The 23769-nt window shown below is 40.1% G+C and overlaps 1 protein-coding gene across 1 annotated transcript in view; it reads right to left on the reverse strand.

The window, feature by feature from the left end:
* Positions 1-23769, reverse strand: part of NECAB1 (N-terminal EF-hand calcium binding protein 1) — a 196164-nt gene that overhangs the window by 142982 nt on the left and 29413 nt on the right. Inside the window, exon 2 of the mRNA XM_045286921.1 lies at positions 17817-17925. The gene's annotated coding sequence lies outside the window, so the exon portion shown is untranslated. The remainder of the gene's footprint in view (positions 1-17816; positions 17926-23769) is intronic.

Raw genomic sequence — 23769 nt, forward strand, 5'->3', positions numbered from 1 at the left:
GCCAGTGCTGAGATGCTTACACATTCACTGATTCGGCTTTCCTCCTGCAGTCAGCATCATTGCATGTGTTTTGTGAGATGCAGGAGGACTTTGTGGATTGGTGTCAGATATCTGGGTTAAAGGACTTATGGACTTGGGCAGCACTGAGTTGGGATGTTTTCCTGATGTGCACTTTATTTAAAACTCTCTCTTATACATGAGTTTCTGTGGATTTGTTTCTCTGAAGTTCCCAGATTAACACAAGAAGCAATGAAAAAGTTCCGTGAAAACAAAAAGTAGCATCACATCTATTTGTTAGAGATATAAGATTTTTATAATATATTACATCAAGGTCAAGGAAAAAGTTGACCTTTGATATAAAAAATTTTAAGGCATTCCCTATGGGCTATCTTGTAGGGAAATGCCCTTCTTTCTATCTTTTAGATGTCCCTGTGTGGTGCACTGGTTAATGTGCTGGACTGCTAATCAAACAGTTGGAGTTCTGAATCCACCCAAAGACATCTTGGAAGAAAGTCTTGGTTATCTACTTTCAAACAACCGATTACTGAAAACTCTACACAGCACAGTTCCACTCTAACACCCTTGGGGTTGCCACAAATTGGAATTCGCTTGATGGCAATTGGTTAGAAGACTGACGCGCATCTATGAAATCTCCCCAACGGCCTCCCGGACCACCCTCCTTAGATTCTTTTCTCTAATAATTTCTGCCAGGTTTAGACTTGCTTCCCTTTAAGCCTCCTAGCTGCCTATATGCCATAATGGACCAATAGAATTTTTTCCCCTATTCCAAGTTGGTTGTAGTATCTCAGATTCCCTCTTTCCTATTGCCTTTGAAAACAGGACATTGGGTTATTTCTAATGTTCCTAAACCAAATCCAGTACTAGGAAGACGGAAGGGGAGGGTAGAGTCAGTATCCATTGTAGTTCTTAATTCTTCTCCCTAGATGATGCTTAAAAGCTAAAGTGGCAGCCCAATGCTTTCCTATAATTACTGAAGGGACGGTCCTTTTGACCCCCTTAAGCTCTGTACTGTGATGATCTCTTTTTTTCTCACCAAAACTCAGGTTTTACATCACCATTATTGCTTAAAGACATGATCAGGTGAGAAGGATTCATGGCAACTGGAGTTCACATTTCTAAGACTCTTCCGATAAGGAGATATTAACCACATAGACTCTCCATCCAAGATAGACCATTCTGCATGCTGTTTTCAAGTCTATGTTTGGTCCCTGAATTGATAGGTTTATCATTACCATTTAGTTCTTCTTGGTCACATCTGATGATTGAAGATGCCTGAGTCCCCATTCCAAATCCCAGCAACAGCCCCCAAAGAAAAGCAAGGACTGTGTGCAGATGACCTGACATGTGGTACAGCTGCACCCTCACCGCCATCGGCCCCCTACCCTGCACCCAGGAGGCAGCAAGAAGCAATGGCTTTCAACCCCAAGTGGTTCTGCACGCACGTGTAACTGGCTGACGTGAGTCAAACAAATATCACACATTTATGTAGCACTTCCTTGCCTGGCAGACTAAATAATTTCTTCATATTTGTTATATGAGTTTTCACAATTTCCCTGCCACAAAATATTATTAGCTCCACTTAATAATCAAAGATACCAATGCACTGGAAATTTCAAAAGCCTTCATAAGCACAATTAAAATCAGTGTTCTGAGAGACTCTAAGGCAGTGGACAAAGATGGGTAAAATGAGCGATGAATCAAACAGCGATTGTGAGCCAGACTGCCCAGCATGGCCTCTTATGCTGTGTGTGACTTTGGCAAAGAAACTCAACATCTCTGTCTCAATATCTTCAAATGAAGAATGAGGTCAATTAAAACTGTGTAATAAAGAGAAAATGAGCTATTGAAGGAGATGTGCTTAAAATGGGAACTGGCACATGGTTAATAATAAACAAATGTTAGTCATTTTTATTATTATTCTGAAATATCAGAGTAATTACCTCCCAACAGCTTTCTAAACTTAAGCCAATGGAGAGAGTCACTGGAGGTAGAAATGCTTAAAAATTATGATCCAAATGAATAAGTTGTCAGGCACAGTTGTTTCTGGACTCGTCACTTGCCATACATTTTCCTCATTTGGGGGAGATTCATTTTTTCTGAAACATAAGCCTAATCAATTCTGTACCAATGACTCCTCATTGGTCTGAGGGTAGAATTAATTCTCCCTACCCCACCCCTACTGGTCCCAGGCCTGTCATAGTGAGGGCTCTGCCCTCCTACCCTCTCTCACCATCACGGTCTGGAACTCAATGCTCCGGAAGAGCTGAATGTCTTCTGTTACTCAAACCAGCCACACCCGTTCTCATTGAAGGGCGCCCACATACATGATTGTCTCCAACTGGAAATGTCTCTCATATCCCTCCCTATCCACACCCACACCCACACCTCTGCCCAGCTCCCAAAGCATTTGGTATTCCCTTTACATACTGAATGAACTTCCTATTTGCCTATTGTCTTATTTTCTCTGGCAAACTATAAACTCCTGCTCACCACTACATTCCCGGTCACTGCCCCATTCTCTGGCACATGGTGACCACCACAGCCTTGCTCAATGACGAGGAAGCAGGTGTGGGAAAGACAATCTTAGAGATGGGTTGACTTCAGAGTTTCTATTCTTTAATGGTCTCTTTTCCCCTGAATCTTCTGGGTGCTCTCCCCTGGGGTTCCCCAGATCTCTCAAGGGGCTTTAGGGGTGACCTCTTAAAATGCTTCCTTTTTTTGTTGTTGTTGCTCTAACAGGATTGATACATTTTTCATAATAAAAGGCTGGTGGCTTATTTGATTTAGAAGTTCCGGAAGATGAGTTTCCAAGGGTGGTTCCTTTAGCTGTTGGGACATGGAACATTGAAAATCTGATACAATGTATCAACTACCTCCCTTCTTCTTCTACAAAAGTCAAAATATGCAGTATAGCTAAAATGTCATAGTACATTCCCAGGATTTTACCCACTTAACAACCCCCAATGCTAAAGACGTTCAATATCAAATGAGGGATAGAATTATTATTTTATTTTTTGTAGTCTGATTGTGCAAGGGGAATTTTTGTTATGGACTTGGAAATTTGAATTGTTTTCTTTACTCTAAAGAATAGTATCCATCAAATACAATAAAGATAATAAATTTTCAGATATGCAACAAAAGTAAATAAATAGATTTAGATATTCCCATTGAAATATGTCTTACAAATATATTCTGATTTTCAGAAATAATCCCTTCATGTTTTTAGGAACAAGCTAGGACACAGACACATGTAGCTCTCTGGAGAATAAAGAGATTTAGAAATGTAAAATATCACGAGCACAAATTTGATTTTTGGAATTCAAAATACAAGGTAATACAAAACATAAAGGTAATATGAAGAGACAATTAGAATCAATAGCAAAACAAATTAAAGCAAAAATCTAAAACCTGGAGGTTTCTTACAGTTAGTTCTACTTGAAGAGAGCTATAGGGGGCTCCCTTTTGGAATAGTGGTTAAAGCACTCAGCTGCTCACTGAGAGGTTGGCTTTTCAAGCCTGCCAACCACTCCATTAAGGAAAGAGATAGCAGTCTGCTTCCAGAAAGATCTATACCCTTGGAAACCCTCTAGTTGTACTTTGTCCCCTAGAGGACAAATGAGGTAGAATCAACTTCACAGCAATGTTTTCTTCGTTTGTTTGTTTTTTAATCTATAGATATAGCAAATTTCCCATCTTATGCTTAAAGAATAAACCAGAGCAAGAAGGAGAGTGAGTTAGAGGCCATAAGAGGCAGAAACTCAGAAATGGGAGACACAATTCTAATAGTCACTTACAATGTTAAAATAAAGGTTAGATAGTAATTCTTCTTATTTGATTCTTGACAAATCATGGGACAGCTGATCAATATATTTTTTTCAAGTAACGATATTTTATTTCCCTCGGCTGTATTATTTTTGTAGATGGTTGAACTTTGACTGAAGCATGACCATTGGCCAAACTCCCTGAGATGATCCTGTTACCAGAGTACCTAGCATTATAGAACTTGTTTGAAGCAGCTGATAGCCCAACAACTATCGGTAACCTATTGTTTTGTTTATGTGTTTGTAAGGAAGTAGTGGCATAAGCACGCTAATTACATTTAATAACTAAACATCATTTCTAGTCAAGATCCTGGATGAAAGATGGGCACAGAGATGGACATTTTCAGTGCTTTTCTCCTCAAATCATGGTCAGTAGGAATTGTTGACCTATTCCTCACACACACACACACCAACCAATTATTCCTATGCGAGGTATTCAGAAAACAATTTTCCATCTAAGAATGTCAGCTTCCCATAAAATGAAATAATATGTACTAATTTATTCATAATACATGATACATGCAGGCATGATACATAATATTTTTGAATAAATAAATGAGTAAGTAGGGATTAAATGACTAATTTCTGGAAGCCAAAAACTCATCTGGAATAACAGTTGTCAAGTTTGACAATCTGAATTTTCACTTGAAAACTATTCACAGTTAAAAAACCAAAAGCAAAACAGAAACTCTTGGCGCCATTCTCACTCATGACAGCAGCGAGGATGGGAAGATGGAAAGCAAATTAGTTATGCAAAAGACCAAAACCCAACAGTCCTCCACAGGTAGATTTCTAATTATTCTGAATCATTGTTTTTCATCTAAAATTGATTAGAATTAGGTTCCCAGAAAAACTTAGAAATAAAATTAAGCCATTAAAGCCCATTAGTGATGGAATCAAGAATCATAAATTGCCGCTGATATCCCTGCTTCCCATTATATTTTGAGTTAACAACTAAAAGCTCTTGCTATTTAGAATATATTTCCCCCCACAGAAAAACCTCTTAAAGACAAGATAATATAATATTCAATGTAGCAGAAGCTTCATTTTAAACATTAGAAACTCCTTTTTTTCTGTGTAATGTAGTTCCATTAATAATTTTATGAGAACAAAGAAAAACTTTGAACTTTATATGTTTTTGAAATATAAAAGCAGTCCAAACTTGCATACTAAAATGATATTTGAAGACTTCAAGTTCATGTAAGTAGATAACTATTTTACAGGAATAACCTCTGAAACTGTTTAAGTAAAATGAACAACTCAAAGGCAAGTTTATGACTTACTCTGCCCCCATCTACAAGAGTCACTCCTCTTTTGCTTGTCAGGAGTTTTCAATGGTTGGCATGATAGCCTTTCTAAAGTCAGCCATGGAGGGCAGCAGTTCTCAACCTGTGAGTTGTGACCCCTTTGGGGGTCGAACAACCCTTTCACAGGGGTCGCCTAGGACCGTGGGAAAACACATATTTCCAATGGTCTTAGGAACCGAGACACCGCTCCTCTATCCGTCTCCAGGCGGGTCCACCCTCATGCAGATACACCCATATGCCACTCCGGCGTGAAGACTTTACCCATGCTACACCATGCTTCAAGACAAAATTCACTTATTTGTCATTAGAAATAAATATTTCACAATATATAATGACATATTGTTATGTGACTAACCATTATGCTTTAATTATGTTCAATTTGTAACAATGAAAATACATCCTGCATATCAGAGATTTACATTACGATTCATAACAGTAGCAAAATTACAGTTATGAAGGAGCAGTGAAAATAATTTTATGGTTGGGGTCACCACCACATGAGGAATTGTATTAAAGGGTCACGGCCTTAGAAAGGTTGAGAACCACTGATCTAGAGCCGAAACTCCCAAAGTTCACCAGCATCTTGCCTTTGCATGTCTTTACATCTAATCAATACATCCTTTTCATAGAAATCAATCAACTATGTGTTGTTTGAATATATTACAGCAATTGCTGGAAGCAGTGGAGAACAATAGGCTTTTATTCAAAGGAGTTTAGAGTTCATATTTACAGGCAAGATTAATATGCTAATGAGGCAATTAACAAAAAAATAAAAGATATCACTTAATGAAATGGTACCTCATGAAATCATAAAGTACAATTATAGGAATACAGAGAAAAAGACAAGGAGGGGCTAATAAAATATATCTTAGTGATTAGATGTGTTATTATTATTTGACTGAGGCTTTTTATTATTGCTAAGTTTTGCAAAATGGGCTTCTCACATTGACTTTATTGTATAGTCTATCAAATTAACGCTCAGTGAAAAGTCATCAGCATCTGAAGTTCTCAGCTCTATCTGAAGGAGTGACTTAAACTCACCTGGCAAATTGCTGTTTTCTTCCACAAGCCAACATTTCATTTCAAGTGAGGGGTAGGCTGTGAGTTTTCTCAGCAGAGGAGAGGGGCACTGGTGCTCAGGTAACAAGCAGAGCATGGAAAGAATTGTGAAAGTAGGAATTTACATTTTATATCACCAAACAGCTATGGAGTTGGCAATATGTGCTAGACACTAGGCTAGAGCCTTTGAATCAAGGGCAAATATGAAGCTCAGACTAGGCGTTGTTGTTAGTGGCTGTCAAATTGATTCTGATTCATGAGGATGGATCTATGTGTGCAAAGTACAACTATTCCAAAAGTAGACTGTCAAGCCTGTCTTACAAATACCTCTGGATGAGCTTGAACCATCAAACTTTCTAGCAATAGCCAAGCACTTAACCAATTAATTCTACCACCCAGGGACCCTTCACATCCAAACCCAACCACCATGGAGTCAATTCCAACTCAAATCGACCTTGAGAACAGAGGAGAACAATCTTGGGTTTCTGAGTCTATAAATAATTTTGGAAACAGAGAGCCCCCTCTTTTTCCCTCCGAGTGTCCAGTAGGTTTGATTCACTAACTTAGCAGTCCGGTACTTAACCCTCTATACCACCAGGCTCATTTCAGGAAAGAGGAAGGGAACATTAATCACATACACATACAGCAAACAAACAACTTTAGCTGTTAGAAGTGCTGTGGAGAAGGGACACATGCTATCCTAGGAATACATCATGGAAATGTAATCCAATCAAGACCACAGGCAAGGCTTTCTTGATTATATAAGCATGCAGATATTATCTACATGGGGGGAAATACAGAGGATGCCTATCATGTTATTGAGATTTGTTATGGGAGCGGGGCTGGAGGTGAATGGCGGAGTCAATGAAAACAAATGAGCAGAAAGGCGCTCTGATCTAAATCCCTCGGAGGAGTTGTACATGCTAGAAACACGGTAACCAAATGCTCACTCATCATGGCTATCTCAAGATGTTGGTAGTTCAGATACCTTTATGATCATCTGTATCACATTCTGTATTGTTTGCATTCACATTGTAAAAATTATGTATTATTTATTTCTTGTGTATTTATTTTTTTATTGTGGGAAAATATTTCCTTAAAGAAACCATTTTTCAAAAATAATCAAAAAGACTTTCAGGTCAGAAACTTTAAAAATTCAGAAGTTTTGCTGGTTCTTAGAGAAGAACAATGTTTGTGAATGTTATTCCAAACCAACCATTTTGGAGAACAACAGGGTGGTTAGAGAGGGAAAGCTTGTACTTAGGTAGCGGTGGTGAAGGTCAAGAGAACTAGATGGATTCCCAGAGGAAAAACTATCTTAGAAATGACCAACCATGGATTTAAAAAAACATCAGGGTTAGAGTTTACTAAATCGATCTCATCTATCTGGTGGCTGTTGATGAGGTAAGAGAGAACACGGCATCTACGTGAATAAGCAATTCGCCGAGATTCCTAAGTAGTTTTGCTTTGTTTTGCTTTGTTTGGAGCAGCAGTCAGTTGTCCCTCGCTCCTGGTTAACTGCATAGTGGCGGAAGGGAAGAGAGAGTTCAATTACGATTTTAAAAGAATTCAAATTCTTTAGTGGGAGGATTGGATGACAACCAGAAAGTAATTTCTTAGATAATATTAAAAGAGAGAGAGAGCGAGATCTGTAAAAAGTTTGGAAGCACAGGCATTTCATACAAAAGATTCAAGGAAACAGTAAAGCTGTGTGGGCACTCTGAAAAACAGTGGAGAAATCATGCAAATACAAAGTTATGGACTGGAGGGAGGTCAGGGGACCCAAATCCAAAAGTAGAAAGTGAACATCAGCTTTACAGGTAGGTGGAGAGAAGGAAATTGTGCACAGAATGGAAGTAATGCCCATAGAATAAAAGATGAACACTTCTAGAGTGTAGCAACTCCCACACTGCACAATTCCGACATAATGGATATAAAAAGGGAAGAGATAAAGGCAGCAATTAAAGCAATTACCTCAACTATACTGTACATCCAAATATATTCTACTGCGAGAGAAACTCAACCATCTTTTCATCAAGAATAAAACACCCAAAAATGATCTTAAAAATTGACCTTGGAATATGCAATATGCAGCATGAATAGCTACCAATCTGAAAATTTACTGAGGTGATATGACAAAACAGAAAGTTTGAGTTTTGTTTTTCATGCACACTGGAGACATCCTGACACTCGTTATCTTGGGCACATTACTTAACCTGCTGTGTCTCGGATCCCTTTAGTATAGGACGTGAGTACTCATAATACTTTACTTGCCTTGGGCGAAGATGAATAGGATGCTAACAATACATTCCTGGTACATCATCATTCAACAAATGGCTTTCCTATTTCTTTTAGAAATTAAACATTTCGTTTAGAAATTAAGCATTTCCTTTAGAAATTAAATGCTGTCTGGTTCACAAACTATGGTATGACTACTGTCAAATCCAGTCTGTCCGTTTCAGCCCATTTCATCTCAGCCTGATAGTCTCTGACTGATTTTCACAGGCCATTCTTGAAACATGAGCTCTCTCTTCTCTGGTTTCTTGCCTGTGTGCCTCTTTCAGGCACTTCCTGCCTGGGCCCCTCTCTCCGTCACGTCATGCTTGCATAGCCTAGCGCCTGGCATCATTGCTTGTCTTATTCTGCAGGCCCTGGTGGCATGAAGCACCCTGGTAGCATAGAGGGCTCTCTGTTGAGCTACTAACCACAAGGTCATCCGTTAGAATCCACCAGCCGCTCCTCAGGAGAAAGATGAAGCAATCTCTATGCCTGTAAAGATTTGAAAGTCTTGGAAACTCAATCAGACAGTTCTACCCTGTCCTATAGCGTTACTATTGACTTGATGGCAGTGAATTTCTGTTTTCTGTTTTGGTTTGTGCGTTTGGGGTAAGCCTTGTTGCAAGGAGCCCTACTGGTGATATCAAGTACACGTTGGATTGTTAATCTTAGAGTAGGCAGTTCAAACCCTGTAGCTGCTCTGCAGAAGGCTGAGACTACCCGCTCCCATAAGGATTTACCAAGTCTTGGAAATCCTACATATGATTGCTGTGAGTCAGAACTGACTCCGTGTTCGACGATTTGGGGAAATTCTTGCTGCTGCTTTAAGTTTAAAAGGGAGTAAGATAAATTTTGTCCACAATTGAAATTGCAATGAATTTGGTCAGTCACAGTGTGGTTCAGGTGGAGTTACATGGTCTTTAGATTGGAACCTCTGCTTTTTCTTGCCTTTCTTCCCTTACCCGGTTGATTTCCAGTGGTTGCCCAGTTGATTTCCACTCACCATGAACTCATGTGTCAGGGCAAAATTGTGCTCCATCTTTTCAATGGCTGCCTTGTCAGATGCTGATTACCATCTCTCTTCCCAGGTGATTCTAGGTGGACTTGACACCCCAGTCTTTCAGCAGTCCGTCTGTTAAGTGTTTGCACCATCTAGGAACTCCCTTCTCTATCTACTCACCGTCACCCCACTGCTGTCAAAGTGATTCCAACAGTATTTTCAATAAACCTGAGACACACACACACACAAACATACAAGGAAAGAGTAAAATTGCCCCATAGGGTTTCCAAGGCTATGAATCTTCATAGAAATATCTCTTTCCGGCAGAGCAGGTGGGGGCTTTGAACCACTGACCTTGTTTATTTAATAGCCCTGCACTGTGCCACCCAGGGGTCTATACTTATTTACCTTCTGCCTATAAAATGTGCCTGCTTAAGCAGGGGAAAATAGCTTCATAAATCAACTTAATGAGGCCTTAGCGCTTCACTGTCATGCACAAAGAGAATGAGCAAGTTTTCCCACTCCAGAAGGAGCAAAATTCTCCCAGTTGGAAAAAACCTGTAAATATCATTATTATGGGACTTTAGCTCATTGCTGGTGTATAAAATTTGTCTTCAAATATCAGAAAGAGTAGTCATATGAATAAAATAATAATCTGATTCTGAATGTCCCTCTGGAACAGAGTTAAGGAAAATGAGTGGAAGATTAGGGAGACATATTTTTGTACAGTTTAAGAAAGAGCTTTCTAAACTTTTAGGACCATTGGAAACAGACTACACTCTAAGTGGGCGGTGACATTGTTGCTACACTGCACCCTGACTGACTCATCTCCTCTCCGGGACCTTTCCACAAGGGGATGTCCAGTGGCCTACAAATGGGCTTTGGGTCTCCACCCCCTCATTCACAATGATATGATTTTTTGTTCTGATGATACCTGATACCTGAGCCCTTCAATACCTCGTGATTGCACAGGTTGGTGTGCTTCTTCCACGGAATTTTGTTGCTTCTGAGCTAGATGGCCGCTTGTTTACCTTCAATCCTTTAGGACCCCAGGCGTTATATCTTTTGATAGCCGGGTACCATCAGCTTTCTTCGCCACATTTGCTTATGCATCCATTTGTCTTCAGTGATCATATCAGGGAGGTGAGAACACAATGATATGATTTTTTGTTCTGATGATGCCTTATACCTGATCCCTTTGATACCTTGTGATCACACAGGCTGGTGTGCTTCTTCCATGTGGGTTTTGTTGCTTCTGAGCTAGATGGCTGCTTGTTTACCTTCAAGCCTTTAAGACCCCAGACACTATATCTTTTGATAGCTGGGCACCATCAGCTTTCTTCACCACATTTACTTATGCACCTGCTTTGTTTTCTGCGATTGTGTCAGAAAGGTGAGCATTATGGAATGGCAGTTTAATAGAACAAAGTTTTCTTGCATTGAGGGAGTATTTGAGCGGAGGCCCAATGTCCATCTGCCACCCCAATACAAAACCTATAAATATATGCACATAGATCCACGTCCATATCCTCAAATATACATATATTTACATATGTACATGCCTGCACTTATACCTCTATAAATGCCCGATTTCATAAATTTTTGTCAAGTCTCATTTTGACTGTCTTCTTTCTGGATCAAATATGTCTAATCTTCCTTTATCTTCTGTATTGTGAATCTCTCAACAATTATAGCTAGTATTATTGCATCATTTCCTGCTTCACATAATTTTACCATCCTTTTCCCCTCACATCTTATAAGCATTAATGCTGAGAAAAGAATACCGGCAGTCCAGGGTGTATGCACAAGGTCAGTTCCTGTGTGTGTACAGAATTTGTAGGTAAATCAGAGAAAGTGCCTGCTATTCTTACTTAATCTTACTTCTGCTTCTCCTTGGGAGAAAATCGAGGCTATCTGCTCCCATAAACATTTACAATGTTGGAAACTCAAACTCACTGCCTATGAGTCAATGGTGACTTATAACGACTGACTATGGGTTTTCCAGACTGGAACAGTTTATGGACATAGAAAGCCCAGTCTTTCTCCTGGGCAGCTACTGGTGGTTTTGAACTGCCGTCCATGAGGATCCCAACCCAACTCATAACCACTACACCACTAGGGGTCCAAAAGAGCAATTCTGCTCCATTCTGGAAGGTTGCTAGGATCAAAATAAACTGCATGGCAGTGGGTTTAGTGCCAGAAAGGAACCATGTCAGTGCAGTGGGGTAAGCATTGAGTTGCTAACGGAAAGGTTGCTAGTTTGAGCCCACTAGTCTCTCTGTGAGAAAGATGAGACAGTCTTTTTCCGGAAACAGTGACAGCCTCAGAATCCCTATGGAGCAGTTCTACTCTGTCCTATAGAACAGTTGATGTATGTGTGGATTGTGATGACTTGTATGAGCCCCTAATAAAATGATTTTTAAAAATTATGAAATCACAAAAGTCTTTGTATGGTGGACATAACCTTATTCAGAATATGTTTGATTGTTAGATTGTGTGCACATTCTTAAATGTTTCAAACCATTGAGTTTTTCAACAATATTTTGCTCTGTTTAAAAAAAAAAAAAAGAAAACTTCCACATTGGCCTTCTCTTTTGACACATCAGACGGCTCAAGAACCAACCATAGAAACAAGCCAATCTGAAAAGTCACATCAATGTGAGTGAGGGGGAGGGAGAAGTGGAGACCCAAAGCCCTTCTGTAGACAATTGGACGTCCCCTTACAGAAGGGTCTCAAAGAAGAGATGAGCCAGTCAGGGGTCAGTATAGTGCCAAGGAAACATACAGCTTTCCTCTAGTTCTTTAATGCTCCCCACCTCCCACTGTCATGACCCCAATTCTACCATACAAATTCAGCTAGACCAGAGCATGTACACTGGTACAGATAAGAGCTCGCAACACTGGGAATTCAAGACAGATAAACCCCTCTGGACCAATAATGAGAGTTGTGATACCAGGAAGGAAAGAGAAGGTGGGAGCAGGTGACGGGGTGGGAAGAAAAGGGGAACCGATTACAATGATCTACATAAAACCCCCTCCCAGGGGTACAAACAACAGAAAAGTGGGTGAAGGGAGACAGGGGTCTGTGTAAGACATGAACAAAAATAATAATTTATAAATTATTAAGGTTTCAGGAGGAAGGGTGGGGGAAGGGGGAATGAGCTGATACCAAGGGCTCAAGTAGAAAGAAAATGTTTTGAGAATGATGATGGCAACATATGTACAAATGTGCTTGACACAATGGATGTATGTATGGAGTGTGATAAGAGTTGTAAGAGCCCCAAATAAAATGATTTAAAAATAGAAAAAGAAACAAGCCAACCAATTACTCTGCCAAAAGAGAGATAATGAAAACTGTCTAAATATAATGAGAAAGGATTTTAAAATAAAAGTCAAGGTTCTTTTTACTATCAAAGTCATTGCTCTGAATGAACTCTTCAAGCTGTAAGAAGTTTAATTGAATTTTCATTTCAGTGAGATTATACTAAGTTTTGACTTTAGTTAGGTTAAAAAAACACTGAAAACATTTTGTAATATTCAGACCTGGATACTTGCAACCTTGGTAGTATTTATGGCAGAAATGTTAGATACCTGTCAGGTTAAATAAATGTCAATATTCATTACAGGAATTCATAGTTTCATATATTGAGTTCTTATGAAATTGCATATGTTTAAGATTTGCTTATTTGTTAGAGTTGATTTGCAATCATTAGAGGCCCCTTGACTGGAAAGATCCAAGTGATTGGAGGGCACAGTAAAAACTTCAATGAAGTCCTCTCAAGACAATTTCTCAAGTGAGAAATGAATGAACATATTGAATTTTTAAAACAAAAGAGCAAATTAATGAATTAATAATGTGAAAGAAAAAGAGAATGTTTTAAAATTAAGACTTCTGCTTAGATATGCATAAACCTAGGCAAGACAGATAGATAGCTAAAACAACACAACACCCATTGGTGTCGAGTTATGCTAATTCACAGTGACCTACAGGACAGAGTAGTCTTTCCAAGGCTGTATCTTTATAGAAGATTACCCCCACAGAGAAGTGGCATGGTTCGAACCACTAATCTAATTAGCTGCTGAGTGCATAATACTGTGCCACTAGTTTCCTTAAGTCATAAGACCGATCGATCGATTGATCGATCGATAGATAGACAAATGATATTACTTATCAAAATACTCTTTTCAAATTGTTGCACAACTAGCTCACATTTATAGTTGTTCTTTTAAAAGCTGCTTGTGAAATATGACTTTTGAAATTCTGAAGTTTTCTCTGAACTTTTTATGTCATTTCACAAGAAATAATTTAGTTAGCTTTTAACATTTAAAGTCATCTCCATGAAGTTTTACTATAGGCACAAGCTATAATTAAATTTACAAATATTTGCCTCTTATTATTGAACATGTTATTTTAAGAATATTCTTCATGAAACAAAAGGGAAAATTTTAAATAGGAAAGTATGTATTCAATGTTTCCCTTTTTAAAAAATCCACTTATTTTTTTATTTTTTGTCATTATATATTGTGAAATATTTATTCCTTTTTTTAATTTTTATTTTTTAATCATTTTATTAGGGAGTCATACAACTCTTATCACAATCCATACATACATCAATTGTGTAAATCACATTTATACATTCATTGTCCTCATCCTTCTCAAAATATTTGCTCTCCACTTAAGCCCCTGGCATCAGCTCCTCATTTTTCCCCTCCCTCCCCACTCCCCACTCCCTCATGAACCTTGATAATTTATAAATTATTATTTTGTCATATCTTGCCCTGTCTGACGTCTCCCTTCACACACTTTTCTGTTGTCTGTCCCCCAGGGAGGAGGTCACATGTAGATCCTTGTAATCAGTTCTGCCTTTCCAACCCACCCTCCCTCTCCCCTCCCAGTATTGGCACTCACACCACTGGTCCTGAAGGGATCATCTGCCCTGGATTCCCTGCGTTTCCAGTTCCTATCCATACCAGTGTACATCCTCTGGTCTAGCCAGACTTGTAAGGTAGAATTGGGATTATGATATTGGGGGTGGAGGAAGCATTTAGGAACTAGAGGAAAGTTGTATGTTTTTCATCGTTGCTACATCGCACCCTGACTGGCTTGTCTCTTCCCTGAGACCCTTCTGTAAGGGGATGTCCAGTGGCCTACCAATGGGCTGTGGGTCTCCACTCCGCACTTCCTCACTCATTCACTATGATAAGGTTTTTTGTTCTGATAATGCCTGATACCTGATCCCTTCAACACCTCGTGATCACACAGGCTGGTGTGCTTCTTCAATTTGGGCTTAAATCCACTTATTTTCAAAGTGGATATGTAACCTCTCAAACATAGTAAAATATAATGTTTATCTCAAAGAAACTTGAATTTCAAGAAATAGCAGGATGAACCGAGTTAACATTGTTCTTGGAGCACACTGCTGCAAGAGCAGAGTCTCAAAAGAGTTTAAGAAACTGTGTTCTATTAATCAGATACAACCAGTAGTCCCCCTGGGTAGTGCAAAAGGTTAATTTCCTTGGGTGTTGTGATGGACTGAATTGTGTCTCCCAACAATATGTGTCAACTTGGCTAGCCCATGATTCTCAGTGGTTCAGGAGTTATATAATGATGCAATGTGACCGTGTTGTAACAATGTAATCATCATCTAAGATGTGATCTGAAGTGATCAGCCAATCAGTTGTCAGCAGATTAGGATAGGATACAACTTTTCTCAAATCACAGTCCTGATCTGATGCAAGGGGAGTTTCCCTGAGAAGTGACCTACATCATCTTGTATCTTATAATAAATAAAAGATGAGAGCAGTGAGCAGAAAGTGAAAAACCTAACAACTCCCAAGAAATAAGGAGGAATGGAAAAAACATCTTTGGGACTTGGGGTCCCTCTGCTGAGAACCTCCTTGACTTAGAGGAAGATTGATGTTAAAAGACAGAAGACATATACAGATCTCTCTATGGAACTGCAGACCCATAGATGCTAAAAAGAGGCAAGGACACACCTCCAGAGTCAACACAGAAAAAAGGCCCTCTTCTAGAGTTGGGCACTCTGAATTCAGACGTCTAGCTTCCTAAACTGTGAGAAAATAAGCGTCTGTGTTAAAGCCATCTTGCAGTCTTTCTGCTATAGCAAGAAGTAGATATCTAAAATAACTGCAAACCCCCAACTATTGGCTAGTCCACCCAGAGGCACTGGAGAAGAACGACAATCTACAAAAACCAACCATTGAAAGTCCTGTGGAGCATGTTCGTCTTTGGCAAGTAATTGGAACTCTCAATGACAGCTGGTTTTGTGATTTCGTGAAATCTAGTATGAGATCAAGTTTACAGGTTTCAGGAGGGACAGTAACCAAGAAGTTCCAGAGAGCTCCATGGCACTGACTCTGGCTGCCTCAGTCCAAGCTGTGACCTGGCGCCTGTGATCTACCTTCAATTCATGATTGGACTACTGTGATCTGGCATGTTGTGCTGTGGCAGGGCTTAAGAGAAGAGTACGTATTCTTAGAAAGTGTGTGGAAGGAGAAAAATAATTGACATACAGCACAATCAGTATTTCATATTTGAATCATTTGAAAAGTTACCACTTGCTTGAAATGGTCTGTCCCAATGGTTGGATTAATCATGTTCATCCATTGACTACAGACATGTTTTTTTGACAGACTTTCTGAATATAATTTTAAAGGTTCTATCTTTAACTACAGATTAAGTTGAATCACTTTATGATCAGAAACTATATATTGTTATTACTAATGCTTAGGAGTCACAATGAACTACAAAACTTTCCTTTCCTGACGCACATTCTTTTGTAGGTTTCACTGGTCTACATGGTGAAGCTGAGGCTCTGTTGAAATCTCAGAATGAAAATTCCTTTTGTCGGGCCCATTCTTTCTTCTCCAGTCTGATCTTCCCTTATCCCTTACAAGTGACACTTTCGTCACATGCAAATGTTTATCCCTCTCATTCACTCATAGTACACTGTGCACATACCTCCAGGCCTTTCCTCCTTCTGTCCCTTCTGATAGGAAGAGTCTATCAATTAGTATTCTCTCATAAAGACTCAACTCTTAGCAGCCTAATCCAGGAAATATTTCCCAAACACACAAAAGTGAATAAAGACTCCCTCCCTTGTGATTCCAAAGTGTTGTGTGCATGTCCCAATCCTAGTATCTATGACATTTTATGGAAATTATCAATGCGTGGATGTATCTCTCCACTTAAATTATAAGCAAGTTTTATATTATACCACCAATCGTTACTATAGACTTGGTATTATGCTATATTTGTTGAAAATAATAGGACTCTGAATCTCTTTACCCTCTAATACTATTTCTGACAACAAAAATCTTAAACCACTTCAAAAAATATTTGAAATTCCAACTGAAGAAATTTACAAATGAACTGTTTAAAAAATATTCATTTGCTTGAGTAAAGTGAAATGAACCTTTTAATTTTTCTTACTAGTTTGCTTTAACAAAATGTCTGTGCACTAGTAGAGCCCAAGGGCCTTTACTTGGAATGATGATTCATTAGCTGGAACATTGCACATTTGGCCTTATAGCAAGGCCACAATTGTTCAGACCTTAGACCTGTGGTTGGATCTCAAGACATAGTTACAAAGGTACTTTCATGCCATATTTTCTATAATCACAACTATCACAGTGATGTAATTTTAGATCATTGAACCAAAATCAAGCAGCGTGTTTCTGTTATTTTGTATTCTAAATGTCTCATTATTTAATTGTTTAGCATATGAAAATATAAATAGAATCAGTATAAAGGCCATATTATACGTGTTTTACATGTGGACAAAACAAATACTAGAGCTGAATTGCTGAATATATCAGTTATTCAGGCTATAACTCTGAGTCCTTCTGTATTACCTGCCTCTCTCAAAGGCAGTGATTTGGAGTTTGGCACATTAAATTGTACAGATAACTCCTCTCATTCCCCTTTTTAATTCTACCAATGTAAGAACGGCATAACTTCAACTTTTTAATGAGACAAATTCATATGAAGCCCAAGAAACAATTCAGAACTCTACTTTCTTATTAAGGATAAAATTTGCATTATTTACAATCTATGTTTTTGCTAAATTTTGGCTTAGTCTGAAGCTACTATAGGAGAACTCTCTACAGATCATATTTTCTAATTCAAAATTCAGGTTTTTTGGAGCATGTTAGCTATTAGGGAATGCAGTGTTTTAAAATGAAATATAGCTGCACATGACAAAATGTGCACTCTATATCTTTCCTCCTTTTATCTTTCAGGCACATGCACTCTTATGTGCTCGCCTTCCCTACCTCATCTACAGAATCCAGTGAGAAAGCGATTCTTACTTGGTATTATGTGTATCGATGGTATGGAAGAGCTCATGTAATTCTTCTCCACTTAGCACACCATCTGAAAAGTATGCTTTAAATTCTTCAAAGGACAGTTTTCCATCATCTGAAATGGCAAGACAAACAGAAGAGAAGAGAGTCATTTCAACTTCATACTTTGGTCTTTCAATTTTAAAACCTTGTCCAAATGCATATTTGTATACTGACATATATATATATATATGTATGTATATATGAACAAAGCATTTCATTTACTCACTAAACGAAACACTTAACAAGCATTGGTCATGCCAAAAAGATATTCACATTACCACAAAAAGAACCAAACACCAAGTCAACCACGTGTAGTCTTCATGGTACCAAATAACAGGGCCTAGTAAATTGAAGGGAAAATTCTAGTAGTTTAATAAATATATATTGACTGAAAGAATGCTTACATAAATACCAGAAGTGCTGTTATAGAACATCAAATATGTTCACTCCTTTACTCTTTAAACCATTAGGACTTTTAAAAACAAACCCACTTTACTTATTGTGGGATGCAGAAGTGAAGCACCATCACGGAATCTAATAAAAGATAGTATGCAGAGACAAAGCAGAATCCAGTACAGTGGATGCAATAAAAGACAGAGCTTCAGACCTGTGGGAGTCTGGGTAATTGGAGATTCCTTTCATTTGGGGCATAGGAGCTGTTCAGTAGTATTTCACTCAGGCTTCAAACATACATAATATCTAGATTAGAAACACACAGGCACTGGCAAAAGTAAGAGTTTTATTCAGGACAAGTGTGGGAAACTAACCAATGTCATTCCCGCAGATTCTCCCCAAACAGCTATGCTGCCTTAAAGTGAGCACATGGTTGATCTGTCTCCCTGTAGAAGCAGACATTCTTTGATTATCTCCTCCCATCGAGGCACCCATCCCCCTCATGCTACCCCAATGTGGGTATTAGGTTTCCTCATCTGTGAGCTCGGGGACTTTACTGTGATTACCACTCACCTTGTGAGGTATGGAACTCCTGGATATGCATGACTACTTATAGAAGCCCGAAAACAATAAAGATGCTCTTTCCTCCAGTCCCCAGACCCCTCACCTCCAGCCCTCTCTCCTCCGGTCCTCCTTCCCTCTCCCTCCTTCTCTCCTTCCACCTCCCCTCCTTGGGTCTCGCTGATCCCCACCTGTACCACCAAGTGGGGCTGAAGTGAGCATGCTACCATGAAATGTGTCTGACTCCTTTATTTTACCCTCTCTTCTATTTCTCTTACTCTCTATGACTTTACTAGATACTTTATATTTTATAGCCGTTCTATTGCGCCTATCGGCCCCATGATTATTTGTTAGGGGCTGGCTCCCCTGACAAACAAGGCAACAAATCTAGAAGAGTCAATGGAAAATATCTCTGCTTGGTGTACAAGGAGCTATTTATCGGTGACTTCAAGTCAACTATCCACTGACTGGAAGTAGATGATATGGACATCTCCAGTCCGATGGAGAAACTGGGATGGTAAAGATGAAAGAACTTTCCCAGGATCACAAAACACCTGTAGTCTGTTTCTACCAACTGAACACAGTGATGTTTGCCTTTGAATAGCATTGTTCAACAGAACTGCCTTCCAGGCTCCTGTAGCCTGCAGACCACCTGGAACCCTGCAAAAATGCAGATGTGGGGCTTCACCAGCTAATCAAGGAGCCTGGGTTATAGAACAGTTAAGATTCGACTGCTAACCAAAAGTTGGCAGTTCAAACCCACCCTGTGGCTGTCGCAGGTGGAAAAATCCATCCATCTGCTTCTGTAGGTTTCTGAGACTATAACTCTTTAAGGGAATATAAGTCTTATCTTTACCCTGAGGAGTTGCTGGTGGTTTTGATCTGCTAACTTCACACTCAGCAGCCCAATGTATAACTCACTACGTTACTAGGCCTTCTACAAAACCCTATGGGGAAATTCTATTGTCATATGGGATCGCTATAAATTGAAATAGATTAGACAGCCTTTGACAATATCAGAGATACAGAATCTGACAGAGGGTGTATAAGGATAGATGAGCCAAACAATGTAAAATTTTAACAATGTGGGGTCTTATTTACACTGTAACCTATCATAAAGGGCCCTCCCCACCAAAAAAATCCAAACTCACTGCCATGGAGTCAATTCTGACCCTCGGTAGGGTTTCTGAGGCTGTCAATGGTTATGGGAGCGGAAAGCTCAATCTTTTTCCCTTGGAGCAGCTGGAGGTTTTGAACCACTGACCCTGAGGTTGGCTGTCCAACACTTGTCCAACAATGTCGCCAGAGTCTCTTACTATAAAGAACAAGATATGCTGAATAATTAAATTCCTTAATTTTTCAGAGAAGTTACTAAGCTTATAAACTTCTCAAAAATCTTTACTTCAAAATAAATACAATTATAATAACCCCCGAGATTTTGAAATTTCTATTTCATTTTGCTTTGTGAGTTTATAGGTACATTAAACCAATCTTCTAGTTAATCTTGCCCACCATTAACGGATACATTGGAGCTTAAATTCTTAAAAAGTTTAAATTCTTAAACTCTAACTCCATTTTGTCTTGACATAAATCCAGACACCATTTTTCTTTGTGTTGTCAGCAGTGTGGTTATGCTTAGATACGCTCAGAACAAGCCCAGGGTGGCAGTTTGCACTTAGAAAGGATAGGGCTGAAAGTAGATTATGCAAAGCTATACCAGCAATTCCGTAAGGAAGGCCCTGGCTCTCCCTGCCCTTAGTAAGGAAGGACCCTGGTCATCCTAGGAAACCAGTGAGGAAGGTTCCAACATCCCTGCCCTCTATGAAACAAGACCCCAGATTTCCCTTGGTAAGGAAGGTCCTAGCTATCCCCACCCCATGCAAGGTAGGCACCATCTGTCCTTGCTCCCCATTGGGCAAGGTAGACTCTGCCCATCACTGCTTCCTGTCAAGAAAGGCACCAGGATCCCCAAGACATGAACGAAGGCCCATCCTTTCCCTGTCAAGGTAGGCTCCAGCTGTCCCCAGGACCTTCCAGGCAGGCCCTGGATATACTTGTGACCAAACAAGGAAGGCTTTGAGCATCTCTGGCCTCCAGCAAAGAAGGTGCCTCCTGTGTCCCTGGGCCCGGGCAAGAAAGGTCCTGGCTTCCCCCAACTTCCAGCAAGGAAGGCTAGATATCCCAACAATTGGCAAGGAAGGTCCTGGGCATCCCAGCCTCCTTGCAAGAAAAGGAAGACCCCAGTTTCCCCTGCCCCCCATCAAGGAAGGCCATAGTCATCCCAGCAACCAGGTAAGAAAGGCCTTGAGCATGCTTACATCCTGATAAAGCATCCCCACCCCGCCATCAAGGAAAGTCTCAGCTATATCCAGGAATTGACAAAGGCATTTCCAGCTGTCCCTGATACTCCAGCAAGAAAGGCACTAATCAGCCCAGCAACCCAGTCTTGGGAATCCCTGCTCCCTGGCAAGGTCGACTTCAACAGTCTCCAACCTCCTCTGGCAAGGTAGGCTCCAGCTGTCTCTGTCGCTTTGGAAAGGAAGACCCCAGTCACCCCAGTCAAGGAAGGCCTCAGCTATCCCCAGAACCTGGAAAGAGAGGCCTTGCCGGTCCCTGAAACCTATAAGGAAGACCCAGCTACCCCTGCCTCCATATGAGGTCCCAGCCAGCATAGTAGCCTGCCAAGGAAGACCCTGACTGTCCCCAAGACTTAACAAGGAAGGCACTGGACATTTCAGTTATTTAATAAGACCACGACTGTCCCCATCACAAGTCAAGAGAGGTCCCAGACATCCAGTAATCCAGTAATAGTCAACTGCACCCACATGACCCAGTAGCCCACTGTAGACTAGCAGCTGCACCACAGTATCACAGAAACAGCAGTCAATTGATGTACATGTAAAAAACAAAGAAAGAAATCAAGGAAAACAGCCACACACAACGGAATGACACCCAGACCCAAAGGGTAGCTCTGAAGAAGTGGCCCTAGAAGTACCAGAAATAAAATTCAGGAGAATGATAGTTAGGGTCCCTCAGTAGATGGAGGACTGAGGTAAAAACGAAAAACCCTACACCAAATAAATGTCTAGAAAAGAAACAAAATAACAGAATTAGACAACATGGTAAGAGAGCTAAGTAATATAATTGAAAAAAAGGAAAAACAAATTAATAAGTTTGAAGAAAATTCTTTTAAATACAACTGGTGAAAGAAACAATCAATAAAAAAAGCAGACAGAGGAAAATACTGGGGACACACGGCAGGAAGTGAGTCCGGTCAGATACTACCCCCTACCCTCCCTCCCCCAACACAGTAGAGTAAACCAAGAAGGGAACAGAACAGCAACGGGAGCAAAGCAAAGTCACAAAGCCCCTGAGGAGCCCAAAAAATAGACTTCAGGTTAAGAGGGGCAGTTCCCAGAACATCCCCCCCCCCCACCCTGTACCAGTGGGGAGACAGTCATAAAGGTCAGGGGACAGAACTGGAATTATGTATGCTTTTTCAGGTTTTTGCTTGTTATTTTTTTCTTATTATCTTTTGCTTTATTTTTATTTTGTTTCCATTTAAAAAAATTGTTTTGCCTACCTATATAAGATAGGCATGGGAAGAAAGCCCAAGGAGAAAGCAATGGGACCAACAGTTCCGGAGGGTCTTCGGGGGAGGGAGTAGTGGGGAAAGGAAAGGTGAGCAAACAATGCCATAGACGGTGAAACAACTAGGCATTGAAATCAACAATGTGGAGGATAAAGAGATCTTAAGAGTGTTGGAGCAACAGCAATCTAGCTGAGAGGAGCTCCTAAGAGGTAGAAGAAGGGCGAGCGTGATGGTGGGGCAGGAGGGAGGTAAAAGGAAACAGAGGAAAGATCTAGGATGCAAAGCTATGGATAGAGGTATAAATACAGGTGTACGCTTATGTAAATATATTAATTCATAAGAATAGAGGTATTGGAATAGGTACATATATCTACATAGCAATACATTGAGGAAGTGGATGGCCCCTGGGCTTCTGCTCAAGCCCTCCCACAACACAAGAACTCTTTGTTCTAACAACCTGGCATGACTGCTGAAGACAAAATGTGTGCACAAGCAAATGTGGTGAAGAAACCTGATGGTGCCCAGTTATCAAAAGATAGAGTGTCTGGGGTCTTAAAGGCTTGAAGTTAAATGAGTGGCCATCTAGCAGAGAAACAACAAGCCCAGATGGAAGAAGTACACCAGTCTGTGCAATCAAGAGGTGACCACAGGACCAGGTAACAGGCATTGGAAGACCCCAAACAAACAAAAAGCATATTGTTGAGAACAAGGCGGGGGTCGGAGCAGAGATGCAAAACCTCTCTGTAGACAATGGGACATCCCCTCACAGAAGGGTCACAAGGAAGGGATGAGTCCACTGGGGTGCAGCATAACACCAATGAAACACACAATATTCCTCTGGCTCCTTGAGGCTTCCTCACCCACCCCCACTCCCCACTATCACAACCCCAAACCTACCTTCCACTGTGGGCTAGAGCGGAACATGTACACAGATCCAGATAAGAGCTCATAACACACAGGATCCAGGTCAGATAAACCCCTCAGGAATAGAAATGGGAGTAAAGAAACTAGGAGGGTAGGGGAGAGGTAGGGAGAAGAGGGGGTAGTGGGGAAGTAGGCAGAGGAGGGGGGAAGGGTGACAGCAGCCAGTGTAAGATATGAAAATAATAATACTAATTTATATTTATCAAGGGGTCATGAGGGTGGGGCCAAGGAAGGAGAGTAAAAAGAGGAGCTGATACCAAGGGCTCAAATAGAAATTAAACGTTTAGAAAATAAAGATGGCAAAATATGTACAAATATGCTTGATACAATCAATGTATGGATTGCTATAGAGCTGTAAGAGCCACTGGCCTCCACTCAAGTACTCCCTCAATGCAAGAATACTTTCTTCTATTAAATTGGCATTCTATGATGCTCACCTTCCCGACA

This window comes from Echinops telfairi, unplaced genomic scaffold, assembly GCF_000313985.2.
Source record: "Echinops telfairi isolate 266 unplaced genomic scaffold, ASM31398v2 ScPeMD7_1;HRSCAF=3_0, whole genome shotgun sequence".
In the NCBI taxonomy this organism is placed as follows: Eukaryota; Metazoa; Chordata; class Mammalia; order Afrosoricida; family Tenrecidae; genus Echinops; species Echinops telfairi.